Consider the following 16,284-nt stretch of genomic DNA (forward strand, 5'->3'; position numbering starts at 1 on the left):
TCCAACAGCAGTGAAACAACACCTAAATAAAAAAAAACGTGACGTGTTACAGAAAAATGGAAGGCATATTTGAAGTCAACTCACCAACTGTAGAAATATTTTGCAGCACAGTGTAATTATTTAGAAAATCAAAAAAGTGCTTTTTTTCTTTCTCAAACGATTTAGTAACTGTCGACCGTCGGGATACTAATAACTCATCCTGTATGTAGTAATACTTGTCTTTCCTGTGATTCCATATATTTTATCATTTTTGAGGCTAATCTATCTTGACCAGGAGCTTTTCCATTATTTAATTCTGTTATTACCGATTTCAACTCCTCCATGTTTATCTGCTCATATTTTTCTGTTCTGTCTCTTTCTTGTGTATAGGGGTTGGTAACTTAATTTTTTGACTATTTACGTTTAACAGTACCATGAAGTGTTCCTTTAATCTTTCCATCTCTCTCGTCATCTCTCAGTAATAGTCCGTTTTTGTCCTTTACCGCTTTAGTTTCGTAAGTATTTGTTTTCTTATAAGATTTTAATGTTTTAACAAATAACTTTTGATTTTCCTTTCTATCTTTTTCCATCCTATCTCCAAACTCTATCCAATTTTGCTTTTTTGCCTCAATCACCATTTCTTTCACATTCTTCATTTCCTTCTTATATTCATCATAACTTCCCGCGTTTTTTTTCTTTAGATAATTGTTATATTTTTATTATTTGTTTCAGCAAGTACTTAATCTTTGTGTTTATAAAACGAATTTGTAACTATCACGTTCTGCATCATGCAGAACGTCCGTCGTATCCTCAATTAGTTGTTCCAATTTCTTATCTATTACAAGCAACCCCACCACCTCTTTTGTTGGTTTCCACTTCGCTATAAATGAATTGCATAAAAAACTTAATAATTCTTTAAAAGTATATTTTGTTTGGTTGGACTTTTAGGAAAATGTGTAGCGTCTCAAAGTAATTCGACATTCTTTAGCATCTCAGCATCATCTTTAACATCAAAATGGGTGGGAGATGGAGAAAAAATGGTTAGAGCTTTATTTTATTTGAGCATTTTGTTTTTTTATTCATTAATTTATCTCTAAAATTGTCCGAATTGAAGCTTTTTTGTTGAAACCTTGCATATTGCCAACTTTCTGAATTAATGGAAAAACAGTTTTCTAGTGAAATAAACTGATACAAATTTTTAAAAAAGTTTTATTAAACACTAAATTATAAACTGGGATAACTGCTTAATACCGTGTATTGCCTCCCATTGAAACAAAATGCTCACAAAAGAAACGTCTTTCATATAGGGTGTAAGCACTTTCTATACCATTACTTGATTAATACACAGGGTGTCAAAAATTAGGAAAAAAACACGGTTCCAGTTTTTCCACTACCATTTAGGAGTCATTGACAAAATTTTAGCCTTTTTAATTTTTTTTTGAAAGACAAAGGAATTGGCTACCAAGAAATAAAAAAATAATAAAAATCGGCCCACTGGTTTAAAATATATAAGATATTAAAATTAGGTCAAAAATCAAGTGCGTCACTTTTTTTGGAACTGAGTGTATATTTAGACTATTCATCTTAATTTTTCATGTATTATTATTATTTACTTATTACTCTAGCGGTTTTTTGAATCACTTCTATAGGTGTCTCGAAACTCAACCCATACCTGTTCTAAAATATTGTCACTTAACTAAGAGACAGATTTTTTTTCTTATTTTTACCACATCAGGTATGAGCTGGCCTCTCGCCCGGTACCCGCTTGACGTTGAATTTCGGGAGTTGATCAGGGTAAAGTTTTTATTACAGTGTAAATCGTCACCGAACGCTATTGAACAGGGCCGTATTTCAAATATTTTATCGCAGTAAAAAGGATTAACCCTCCGCATACGAGATGAATTAATATCACATGCCATACTAGGTAAGGTATGACATACCCCGGAAATAAAATACTATTTCTATAAAATTTTACATAGAATACGATCTCGCGCATCTTTTTTGTTTTTCAATTTTTTCAGTTTTTAAAAGCTGGGGTATATGATAAAAGTGACAGATGAAGATAAGCGTAAGAGTAATATAGAGTTAGGTTGGTGATATATTAAAAAAAAGTAGGAAAACGTTCCAGATCATCAAGAAGAGTGATGATAAATTAGGGAGAATTCTAGAAATAATGCAAACACTATCAAAAGACGTAAAACAACTGAGAGAGGAACAGAGAGTATAGAGATGAGATAAAAGAATTAGAAACAGAAAAGGGAGGTCAAAGAGATTGATGGAAAACTAGAAACTATGGGTAGAGTCAAAAAGAAGAACAACGTCGTAGTATAAGGTTTGGAGCTAGGCACAGTAAAACAGAGCGAACTGCTAGAGACAATGAAGGAGATGCGTAAGTAATTAAAAATCGATGTTATAAAACTGGTGCAGTAAAGGTGTCTCCTCGACTTGGGAAAATCCAAGCGATAAAATGAGTATTCATACAGAGTAGACGTGTGGCATCGCTCTCCCTGATATAATTTACAAATATCTTTAAAATGCACGGTACTAGAGGTAAAACCGGTGCACAGTGGTCTAAATTCGAAAAAACCCGAACAAAAATATTTTAACGCAGTTTGGGTTGAGATAATTTTTTGAACTTGGTATGTGGCTATAGGAGTATATGCTAAAGACTTTGTGAACTTTTGGATCAAATATGTCAACCGGAAGTACTAATTTACTTGAGGCCACATTTTTTTCATATAATTTAGGTCCTGAGAATTGGATAAATACAAAATTTTATACAACGCTATTAAATCGCGAAGGATAGCTAAATTCAAAATTGTTTAAACTAAATTGGTTATATAGTTTACTTCAATGTAAGGGCTCTATAAATATATCTTTAACTACAGAGTGTCTCACGTAGCTGGTTCGTTAGAACTTTTTCAAGTTCCACTATTCGTACAATTTTGAAATTTTGGTAGCATAGGTAGTAGAGGTTCTTTAATGACTGCAGATCCATGTATCAAAATTTTATGAACGCTGGTTGGCATATAGTACCAACCATAAAATGGACGTACTTTTCGGCAGTTTTGAAACAGTATTTATCAAATTCATTGCAATTAATATTGTACCCACTGTTTAATGAAATCTCTGATGATAATTTAGTAAAAGTACGTATGAACCAGTCACCTTCCAAGTTCTAATTTCTAATCTATATAAAATGTGAAGCAGACACACAAAAAACCGAATGTATGTATGGAGAACAGACAAACCAAACTTAAAACCTTCTAGCTTTACCGTACGTAAAAATGGAGAAAACCGATGAGTTGATTATCAACTTGTTTCGTGAAAAACTGGCTCTCGATATCCAGCCGTGTGACAGAGCCTACTTGTTAAAAGAAGCCACAAAAACCTTGGGTATCAAAGTTGTCTAGACAAGTAATTGTCGTATTTTTACAAAATTCAAAAATAAAAAGACAGATCTTTTCTCTGGTTGACATAGCAAGGAATTTTTTTGATTTGTAGTTATTCTTTTTTTCTACATATTAGTATTATTCTGTTTTAATTGATTATTACTTCATTAATTTAATTTGGGGTCTATGTAAATTGCTTCGCATTGTTATGATGTCAGGGCTGCTTATCGGGCATTTAAATATTCGTTCACTACTTCCAAAATTAAATAGTGTATCTCAAATTTTATGTGATATGAAATATGATACATTTTGTGTTTCTGAATTGGTTATCTTCAACTACATTTGATGACATGATAAACATTGATGGTTATAAATCTTTCAGGATAGAGTTGGGCGTGGAGGTAGCGTGGCTATGTATATTAGACTGAAGTGAAAAACAGAAAAGTTTCCTAATGGAATCTGGAAGCATAACCTGGAAGTATATTACCAGAAAAAAATGCTAACCCCCCCCCTTTCCACCCACTGGAGGGCGTGGGAAAGACTATTTTTTCGTTAAAAATAGCTAGAATTGCAACTCACGCGTTAACTTGCTTCACTATAAATTTAAACAATTTAAAAAAATTTCTCTTAAACGAAAGGACACGCACTGCCCATTTTTTGGTGCACCAAAACTACTGCTGCCATCGCTCCTTCCCATTAATGCCGACATTGTCAAGTGTTGGTATGAAGTAAGATAAAAGATGACAATGGAATCCACTGCTGCCAGTTCTAGGCAGAAATTATGCTTCACAGACATGGTAAATATTGTAGCGTGTCAGATTGAGTCCATCTTCGTCGTCCAAAAGATTAAACGGCTGCATGACCGATACTACGCTCTTCGTAAATCCTATTCAAGGGACAAAAACACAGGTAAGAAACAATTATTTGTCCAAGAATTTGTCCCAATCCAGTAATCGTCAACTGCACTTGCCCTAAAGAAAAAAAGGTACCTTAATTAGAAATAAGAATTCTTTACGCTGAGAGACACCTCAGGCAAGGTAAGATTGGGACGGCGGATACAAAAGCTTACACTAAGTTTGCAGAGACAGATAGACTTAGCTCGTCAGCTAAATCAGACCACCCTGCCTGGACCCTCTTGTAGTAGTATTGATCCTGAACCAGAGATAACTTTTGAAGTTGATAATGATAAGTATGATTCCGACTTTCAGTCCGCACACTCTTTGTCGTCTCAATCAGGTTGTTCAAAAACTTCACAGATGCGATTGTCACTTCCTGCAACTGCGTTGACAAGTCGATTTGGTGTGTCTGACAGAGCAACAGCTGCTATTACTTCTAGCCTACTCAAAGACCTAGGTCTTATTACTGATAGTAATATATCTCTTATCGTTTATAGAAGCAAAATTAGAAGAGAGAAAGAAAAATGTAGATTAAAACTTACCGCATCGGAGGAGGTATGGGGTAAATGAACGGTCCGATGTGCGTGTACTTCGATGGTAGAATGGATAATACTTTAGTCTTGGTTGAAAAAGGGGGCAAACGATACCATTGTGTACAAAAGGAAGAACACGTTTCAGTAATTAAGGAACCAGGCTCGAAATACCTTTGTCATTTAGTACCTACCTCAAAAAGTGGAAAAGACATAGCATTCTGCATTTTAGACCATTTTTCGACTTTGAGCCCCAAGGTCGTTTTGTATAAAAATTCAAATAGATAAATCAACTTTCACACTGGTTTACACCACCTGCAATTCTGGCTATTTTTAATGAAAAATGGCCTCTCCAACCCCTTCCGCGGTGTGGAAAGGGGGTGGGGTAGGAGGGGTTGGCATTTTTTTTCTTGTACTGTATTTCAAGATTATGCTATGTACGAAAAATTAGCTCGATTGGACATCATTTACACCTCCTACAATTTTTCATATATCTATTCAATTTCTGTTCAAATTCCTAAACTTTGAATACGATGCGCGAACGGAAGATATTGTCCGATTTCAAAATTTTTTTTTCTCAATTCGTATTAACGAGTAGCAAGTTTTCCGCACTATTACGATTCGATTCGGAAACTTTTCTGTTTTTCACTCCGGTCTAATGTATATGCGCCAGCATTTGCAGAGTGATATCATTAATTGAGGAGCAAAAGTAACAAAGGGGCTAAGTGCCAAAATTGTTAAACAGAGAAATTTCAAAAAACCTTCACATACCAAAACGACAGACTTTATTTCTAAATAATTATCTAACACATATTATTTGCCTTACGCCTAAATATGCTACGACGAAAACAACAGAAACAAATGAAAATTTGAATATAATATAAATTAAAAAAAAAAAATAGGAAACGGGCTAAGTGCCAGTATATTATTTTGTTAAACTACTGTAGAATGTTCGGTGTTTATAGTCTTGTAGATAAGGAATCATTGATATATTTAGTGTTTTTTTTTGTTGTTGTCACTGACTTTATTTATGTCTGGTAGCAGGTTAATTGTGATATTTTTTAGATCTTGCGTAGTTTTCCCTCTTTTAAATATCGGCATTGCTTTCCATGGTGTTAGTTCAGAAAAAGCTTCAGTAGTAAACAAAAAACCAGGTTGTTGGGAGTCAACATTCAATCGTACAAGTTTACTAACATTCACTTTTTTGAGATTTAAGATCTTGTCGGCTGCCTTTTCTGTGACATATCTACTATTTCAAATCGGCCTGTGTGTGTACTTCATATTATTACATCGTGTAAGTCCTCAAGTACCATCGGAGCGCACTTACGCTTTCTTTTCTCCATCAAGGCGAAATCTCTGTCTCACTGAAGGAAGCTTTTGCCACTGACAAGATACCTATGTTCGATGGTGTCAAAGAGTCCACAAGTCACTAGAAACAAGTAAATAAATACAATCCTTCTGTTTTTATTTTGGGCGGTACAGTTATCGCTCCAAATAATAACATTCCTTTTTTCTGTAATGCCCATATTTAGGACGCGTAATAAGCAAGACGCAATCTCGTTACCGCCACGTCCTGCCACTCCTTCATGCCAGCAACACATCGTCCCCTTTCTCACGTAGTGGCGTATCTGACATGCACACAATTTTACAGGAGATGCAAAAAACTAAAACTCTATAACCATAACTTATTAAAACACAAGTAATAATAAAGATGAGGTTATTAAATTTGGACAACAGGATTTAGAAGGTTGCTATTAAAGATGTCTATGTCAAATGGGAAATATAACCCATAATTTATTCTTTTTTTGTTAAAAATATGCAGTTACGTCAGTACGTGACTTTGCACCAGATTCATTATATCAGATACGCCATAGACTATTTCCCTTTATGAAAATAAATTACACAATTTATACGAGGTTTTATTGTGAACTAATTCCGAATATGCAAAAATATTTATCTATAATAATAATTTATTAAAGATTAAAAAATGTTCATTAGATACCTAATTAAAGTATATTCTAAACAGAAACAAGAATTAATGAAAAACGAACTCAAAAACTCAATTATTTTTTTCATGAGGTAAATTAAAAATAAATTGTTGACATTCTGGAATGCGAACAACTGGATGGTTTCCTCTACATAACGAAACAAGATCATCAAATTTCTTTCTTGAAATATTTATTGGGTGTTTATTCAAAGCAGCGACAGGGAAATCCAAAGGGTTCTTGAGTAAACGTTTGAGACGAATGCAGTCGTAAGTATTCTCAAGATGACTAGTTTTAAGAAACAACTTATCAGGTTCAGTTTTTCGCACTTGAATCTCCTTAATATCAGTCCATTTTATGCGTTTACCAGATTCGGATATTTTCACATTTAATATTCGAATTTCTTTCGAAAGAGCTTTGAAATCCTTGAAATCTTTGTATGTCATTGGAATGACGTTATAAGGAGACTTTTTTCGTGCTAACCGAATCACTGGGTGTAACTGTGAAGGCATAAATATACTGCCAGCTGTGGCAATAGCCTTAGAGATTGCACTATGAGCAGAATCGCCTTCGTTCTGACCATGGTTAGTTTCGAAATAGCTTAGAGTAATTTCGGTCAACGCTGAAAATTTGTTAACTGCGTACATCAGCATTGCTGCAATTATAGAGTTTTTATTTTGCCCATAACACCCATCAGAGAAAAGGTTCGCTTTCACTATTTTTTTTTCCCCGTATTCTTCTAAAGTCTTGAAAATGCAAGTAGCGATTTCCGAAGAACCCCTTCTACTAGCTGTTTCATCCCAAAAAAAACAATTACAGTCTTTATTTGCAATATTATAAACAGTAAAATTAAATGTCGATAAGCGGCTTTTATAAAATATGGCACTTTCTTTGGATATGGGGACGTATATAACTTGTTGAAAGTCGAAAACAGCACATAAAATGTACGGATTTTCTTGAGCTTCAGATTTACATACTGCTTTCTTTGCACGAACGGCTGTTTTTTCTGCAGTATGAAGATTATACCTTTCTCTCAGATTCTCTTTCACACTTTCATCACCCTCGTGAAAAGTAAAACATAATGAACATTGGTCTTTTTTAGGGCTACTAAACGATAAATTTTGTTGTTTGAAGACTCTTCGATAAGTAGCATAACTAGGTACTCCATGGTTTCGTCCCTGTTTTTCTAATTCTTCCACAAAGAAGGTGTACATTTTACTCAAATTTAAGTCTGGGTGAAGATATAATTTTGATGTCTTCGCCCTACAGAAATGTGACTCCATCCGTGGAAATTTGTCTATTTGCTGTTTAATCTCAATTAGCATTTTAGATTCTTTTATTTTATGTTCACGTTGTCTTTGCCTTCCTCCTCGTTTTTCGTTTTCTAAAACACCAGTGTCGGTTACTTTATTCAGGGCTGTTCTGCACATTCTTTCAGATATGCCTAGGGTACTTAAGAACATTTTTTTGCAGACAACGTGAGGCTTCTTATCCATGCTCAGTGCGTATTTCAAGGTATATTTTCTACGTGATTCATTTTTCGTTGTTGTTCGAAACTTATTTGAGACCTTAATATGTCTTATTAGAAATTCATGCTGTAGGTGAAGGTTACCAAGTGCAAAAAAATCAGTGAATATGCATTTTCTCTGTTCTTCACTAATTTCGCAACACTCCTTACCCTTTGCTTTACATACTACACTGTCACACCGTGTTTTCATGGTTCTAGCAGGAACTATTTTCTTTGTAGTAGAGCTGATGTACTCCTTACCTGAGAAAGAAATTTAAGAAGGTACTAGTGATATACCGGTAATATTGTTTTTCAAGATATACCTAAATTCCTCTGTTTTTTAGCAAATTTTTGCGCATTACTTCGTTGAGTTCGAGGTGTAACCTCCTCTCTATCCTCTCCTTCAACTACAAATTCCTCTTGGATACATTTTTGCTCTTTGCCATGCTCACAAGAATCTCTCTCCTCAATAAAATGACGGAAACACAAAAGAACTTCGCATCGATGGCATGCCGCAAAAACTTCTCCTGTGCATTTGTGAGCTTCACAGATTCCAAATGGAGGGTCATCATCAGAATCATATATAGGAAATTCACTGATATCATCGCAGCTGTCGATTGGGTTAGTCCTTTCAGTCTCTTTTAAATTTATTGTATTTTGTGTTTGCTTTAGATTAGCTAGTGGTACATCATCTTCTGAATCAAAACTATGTGAATCCTCAGAGACCGTCTGAATGTCCAGAACTTTCCCGTAATACCACTTTTTAACGTAACACATCTTCACCGAACATCCCACTGTTAAATTTTTACAGTTTACGGTTTGTAATTCATTAGCAGCAACCTCATTTTTACTATTGTCTCGCCACTGTACAAGTACATCCATTTTTTAATTTTATTATCAAAAAACACAGAGCATAATATGAGCGCAAATTACACCGTGAACACAATTGAACACAATATCAACAATCGTATGACAGATACGCCATATTTATGCTGTTGGCCAATTAAGCATGCTAGATTCACACATACCGTCGTAACTGACATACGTCAGTACGTGAGAAAAAATTAAAAAATATTAACACATACAACAGTACAAGATTAACGAATTCCTAGTATTGTGTTGGGAATTCAGATACGCCACTACGTGAGATGGTGTGGACGCTTTAAACTTACTTACTGCCGGTATATCTCATTTTTTCACTTTTTGCTAGATACGTCACTACGTGAGAAAGGGGACGACATGTATGAATGTTTCTTATCTCCAAAGCTGATTCCTATGTTATAGCATGAAAGTTGGCTCAAGTAAAACATGTCAGAGTGCGTCAATGTATTTACGAATATGACTTGTTCTAAATTCACTGAGAACACACTTATGGTGCTTCCTGGCAGTTGCGATGACGCGATGTCCCTTTTCATGAGCCGCTTTTTTCTTTTGTGTAATAGTCTCCAAATACTTTTTTGTCAAAGCTAAAGTATTCATAAAAGTAAATTTACAAACAACTACAATATTATCCTCTCCATCTGGAAGGCTATAGTGGATGGTAGTTTGACGATGACTGTCATGAGGGTCTTCATATGAGCCATGCCGTCTCCTCTTCACGCCAGTCAACTGTATTAAACTCATGCTGTACGTTCCACGGACGTCAACTCTGCACTTGTAGTATTTTTCAAAAAGAGCCAACGCTATGTATTTGCGTAATTCAACGACTTGCACCCGAATTTGCATTTACATGTTATCTGTAAGAGTTTTAGGGTTTACACAAAAAAATATGGTTCTATTATCGGTTTCAAAAGTTTTTGCTCCTCACTTTGAACGTGAATAATAAAAAAACTACTCCGTAGAAAAAATCGAGACCACCTTTGTTGGACGCGAAATTTAATTCTTTATTATGTGTAATAATTTCAAATTTTTTCTCCCACTCGTATAGGAATTGTTACAGGTATAATGAGAAAATGTACGCGATTTCGGACGATCGGCGAAGAAGCTCGATTTTGCGATTTTTTTACACGGGAACGGTTCATCGAAAAAAATCTAAATTTCGACCACACATTGCCTAAAGTGTACTAAACATGCCAGTGTTTTTATTTTTTGATTTTACTGACCCATTTTCAAAAAAAACTACATTATGTGAAGTAGTGATATCTCGATAACGCGTTATCGTATGAGATTGAGGCTAACATCATTTTGACCGCCTGATGAAATTGAATAAAACCCTAACCCTCATTGTACATGAAGTACTTAATGCGATTTTATAATGAGAGTTAAATGAATCCGCGCGAATCTATTTCCGCGGGTGTGAGGAGCGGAGGAAGTTTACGCCGGCCGGGCCTCTTCGGCATTATGTGGCGGGGAGGCATCTTCAAACGTATAGGATAGGAACGGCTTAAGCACACTGTATAAATTTTTGCATTTATTTTTCAAATAATTTTTTAAACAAGTCACTATTTTTTACTGGTAACCACAATTTATTGTCTGCTAGATTAACAGTATCACTGTTATTATTCGTGGGTTTATATACGGTTTTACAGAAATGAAAACAACCAATTTTTCGATTATTTACGATTATTCTGGAAATTATATTGATAAGACAGTTTATGTATAAGTAAATTATATATAGTAGAATAGTGATTTATATACAGGGTAATTCAAATTCGACCCGCACCATTAGGATCTCAGAAACCATAAGAGATACAGAAATGGTTAAATGGGGCCAAAGTTGCGTATCTTAGAGCTCATCATCTTTCAACTAAGTTTTTGGATCTAGCCAAAAACTTAGTGGTTTTAGTTTTTAAAATATGGCCGAAAAACAAAAAAATTGCTTTTTCGCTTTTTATTTAAATTGAAAAAACATTCTTAAGGCAACTCTTTATGACAAATATCATGACACAACTAGAAATTTTCTCCGACGTTTCGTTTTCGTGAAACTATCATCAGGTATATTTTTTCTTATGAACGCTATATTTGATTTTCACACCAAAAAAATAGCATAATTAATTCTGATTTCAATGATATGACACACAATGTATTTCATTTAAAAAAACATTGAATTATTCAAAAAAAGAATAAACCTGATCATAGTTTCAGGAAAACGAAACGTCGTAGAAAATTTCTAGTTGTGCCATGACATTTTTCATAAAAAGTTGCCTTAAGAATGCTTTTTCAGATTCACGAAAAAACGAAAAATAAAGAAGTTATAGGCAAAAAACGAAAAAGTTATTTTTTTGTTTTTCGGCCATATTTTAAAAACTAAAACGGCTAGATCCAAAAACTTAGTTGAAAAATGATGCACTAAGATACACAATTTTGCCCCCATTTAACCATTTCTGTATCTCTTATGGTTTCTGAGGTCCCAATGGTGGGGGTCGAATTTGAATTACCTGTATAGTAGAATATAGTGGTTTAGTAGCAATAGTAGTGGTTTATTACTATTATGGTTTTTCAAAAGGATTTTATTATTTTGAACATTCAAGATTTCACAGTTCCTCATTCAAGGTTACAATTGATTGTACATTATAATTGTAATAAAAGGTTGTAAAAACTGTAAAATGCTGTTTTGATTTAAAAAATTATTTGAAAAGTAAATTCAAAAAGCGCTTAAGCCGTTGCTGTCCTATATATTGCCGAAGAGGCCCGACGGAAACTTCCTCCGCTCCTCACACCCGCGGAAATAGATTTGCGCGGATTCATTTAACTCTCATTATAAAATCGCATTGAGTACTTCATGTACAATGAGGGTTAGGGTTTTATTCAATTTTATCAGGCGGTCAGAATGATGTTAACCTCAATCTCATATGATAACGTGTTATCGAGATATCACTACTTTACATAATGTAGTTTTTTTTGATAATGGGTCAGAAAAATCAAAAAATAAAAACACTGGCATGTTTAGTACATTTTAGGCAATGTGTGGTCGAAATTTAGATTTTTTTCGATGAACCGTTCCCGTGTAAAAAAATCACAAAGTCGAGCTTCTTCGCCGATCGTCCGAAATCGCGTACATTTTTTCATTATACCTGTGACAATTGCTATACGAGTCCTTTTTTCACCTACAGCATTTCCATTTTTGCTTTTATAGGATTGTCCTGCATTTTTTCGTTGTCTTTGTTCGTCACTTAATCTTCCCAATCCTTGCTTGCGACGTTCTAAATTCATTTTGAAGTTCACTTTACACTATTCAGCAGCCGTGCGACACGAAACGATTTACTCGTATTCCGGTTGGATGTAAAAAAAACGAACGCTCAACACAACAATGCCTACTACGGCACTTGACTCGTTTGATGTGGAAATGACCGAGCACTTGCAGAAAGCATCACCTATCTGCCTGATTGTTGACTGAATTTAAAGTCCTGGCACTTTACCCGTTTCATAGGATATAGTCGATGGCACATAGAACCTGTCTATAGAAATATCTCATTTTTTGGCAAATTGGCACTTAGCCCCTTTGTTACTTCTACTCCTCATGTTGTATAGCTGATTATGAGCAGCTATGGGTCTCTGTCAGAACCAAATTGGGTATAACAGCGATTGGTTGTGTTTACAATAGCCCTGGTTTAAATAATGTTCTTTTTAACAGTCAACTGGAGTTCCAGTTGGTTGAGCTTAAAATGTCTTATGATTATGTATTGTGCCTTGGTGATATAAACATAGATTTATTGAATTTGCATAGTGCGGACACCAAGAGATTAATGTCTGTTTTTGAATCACTGGATTTAGTACAACTGATTCAGAGTCCTACAAGGATCACTGCTAATTCTTCTACGTTGCTGGATATAGTCGCTGTGTCTGCTGCGCTTGTTGTACAGGACAATGAAGCATCTGACCATGAAATTGTATATTGTCACATTGGGTCCACCCATCTACTGGTTAAGCCATTTTGTTATACATATAGAGATTCTTCTTTTTTCCCACAAGATTTTACAAATGATTTAAATAACGCTCCGTTCGACTGTATTTTTAATATGGATGTTGAACATAACATAAAGTAAGCTTTCTTAACCAAACAGTCTTAGATTTGTTTAATTTACATGCACCGGTAAAGACGGCACTGATTACTAGGCCGAGAATGCCGTGGTTGATAGATAATATCAGATTATTACAGAATTTGGGAAATAAAGCTAAGGCGAGGTTTAGAAGAACTAAAATTGTTGCTCATTGGGATTATTACAAACAATTAAGGAATTATATAACACTTGCGTTACGAAATGAAAAGAATATCTGCACTCTCAGACCAGTGGTGGTAAATTGTGGAGTGCCATTCGATCCATTAATGCTGTGCGAAATAATAAAAGGCAAATACCAATCACTTTAATGAATACTTCTGAAATTAATGCCGCTTTTCTTCATCGCTCATCATAAATAATGATGAGAATGGTGAGGGTGAACTCATTGATAATTACAATAATACCGTATTTGACAATATAGGTATGAACTTTAGATTGGCATTCGTTGATGAAGACACGGTACGAAAAATAATACTAAGTATAAAAAGCAAATCTGTTGGATCGGATGGCATTTCCATTGACATGATTGGGATGATACTTTCTCGTATACTTCCTTCCATCACACATATAATGAACAATTGCATAGAGTTTAATTACTATCCTGAACAGTGGAGATCGGCTATCGTGCTTCCACTACCAAAAAATTCTTCGCCAATAGCTTATAAAAATCTGCTTCCTATAAGTATACTACCTGCTCCCAGTAAAATATTGGAAAAGATTATATGTGGTCAGTTGAGAGAACATTTGAACCTTAATAATATTCTGCCTGCTTATCAATCAGGGTTCGTCCCTGGCCGAAGCTGTACAACTGCTTTATTACATGTTACGGATGACCTTATAAGAGCAAAAGATGACAATATCATCATTGGTTCTTTTGGACTTTAGCAAAGCGTTTGATACTGTCAACCATCGTGTATTGTTGGCAGTTCTTCGACATGTTACTTAACCAATCGTAGACAACAATGTGTAAAGTTGAATGGTGAGTATTCTGGTTTTTCGGATGTGACATGGGGTGTGCCCCAGGGTTCCGTATTAGCACCATTACTTTTTTGCTAATTACCAACTTGGTTTAACTTCCACAACTTGTGAAACAAAAAAAAGAACAAACAAACAAAATAAAAATGCCTAATATAAAATAAAAAAAAACTGAGCAATAATGAAACTTATTTACATAGTACTAAATTTCATAATCAATAAAACCAAGCACGAAAAACCTATAGCCGACTTGTCCCGCAACACTAAAGATCTAAATTACGCGATAGAGCCAGCACACCTCACGGAATCAGGGATCACGTTCCGCACCCTAGCCACTTGATACGAAAACGATTGCTTAAATTTGGTTGATTTGTGCCCAGGAATGGTAACACAGGAACGATGCCTCAAATTAAGGTGGTGAACACGCCCGTTGTTATCTACGCCCGATACCATAAATAAAATGTAGACAAGAGTTTTGAAATACTTGCACCCTACGAGTACTGTCATACGATAAACACAGCACTACAATAATTAAAATGGGAAAGAACTAGTGAATCACACAAAAGTCGCTTCAATTCACAAAAGAGAATATTCCTGTTACCATAAAGTGCTTTCAACGATCCAAATGCCCTACCACAAAGCATACCCACATGACCAGAAAAAGACAAATGCTCATCAATCACCACACCCAGGCTTTAACAGAGGTTTCAAATATCAATGGCTGATTTAAAATATCTACCAACATGTAACGCACCCTTTTTAGTAAATAAGATATTTTGCGTTTTATTAGGATTAATCAGCAATGGATGCTGCTCTATCTGCTCTATCGCGATCACACAGTTGCTGCAATTCACCAGCTACTCGACTGCACACATTCGGCAACTCATGCGGCAGGAAGCTACAGTATAGCTGCGCAGCATCCGCGCACAAATGATACGATAGGACACTTAAATCAGAAAACAGATTACAAGTAAAAATTGTGAAAAGTATGGGACGCAAGATGGACCCCTGGCACACAAGACGCAATTGCCATAGAAGACGAGATTGTATCGTTCACCCTAACTGACTGCCACCTATCCTGAAGATAATTCCGAAACAACTCAACAGCCGCACCACTAACTCCAATGTAATGTAAGATTGACACCAATAGATTATGATTTAAAATGTCAAAAGACTTAGTGAAGTCCAAAAGAATCAACATTGTCAACCTTCCCTCATCAAGAGACCTAAAGACGTCATCAGTCAGGTCCAGCAGCACAGCTATAGTGTTTTCTGAAACCCGATTGTCTGTCAGGTAGAATATTATTCTCATTCAAGTAGTCACTCATTCAAAGCTGTTCAACAATCACTCTCTCAAGTACCTTGGACAACGCAGGAAGTATTATCACAGGCCGTAAATCCTTCAGAACCTTTACAGATTTTGACTTCGGCATTGGAGTTACAAGACCATACTTCCAGATGGAAATAGGGACTCCCGGATACAGACATTAAATATGTGACACATATCATATGATGATAATAAATTCTACATTTTATTAACTGAGACAGGCTCAAACGTCAACTCACCATTCACACTACGCATCCCATTGTCACGATGATAACTCAACAAATCCTGATTAGGAGGAACCAGAACATTTTGAGCAGAATCAATACAAAATTTATTGACCATTTCAAGATCAGTTAAGCTACCCGGCAAACAAAACCAAGCTGATGGTAGCGGGGGAAGAAGACGAACAAGTTAGCATAAAGATAGAGGACGTAAAGTTGGAACAGGTTCATCCTTTCAATATCTAGGAGTGGTAATACAGTGTAATGAAAAAATGAATTTTTGACCTAAGCAGAAACATCATGGAAAACAAAAATCAACGTGTTCCAAACAATCTACAGGGCTGTTGCGTGCGAGACATGGGCGCTATCAAGATAGCAGAAGAGCAATATACAAGCGACTGAAATGAAGTATTTGAGGAGAGTTAGTAGTCCGAGTACTTCATCGAGAAAAAACAGCTAAGTTAAGCAAAGA

The sequence above is a fragment of the Onthophagus taurus genome, chromosome 6, assembly GCF_036711975.1.
Source record: "Onthophagus taurus isolate NC chromosome 6, IU_Otau_3.0, whole genome shotgun sequence".
NCBI classification, from domain to species: Eukaryota; Metazoa; Arthropoda; class Insecta; order Coleoptera; family Scarabaeidae; genus Onthophagus; species Onthophagus taurus.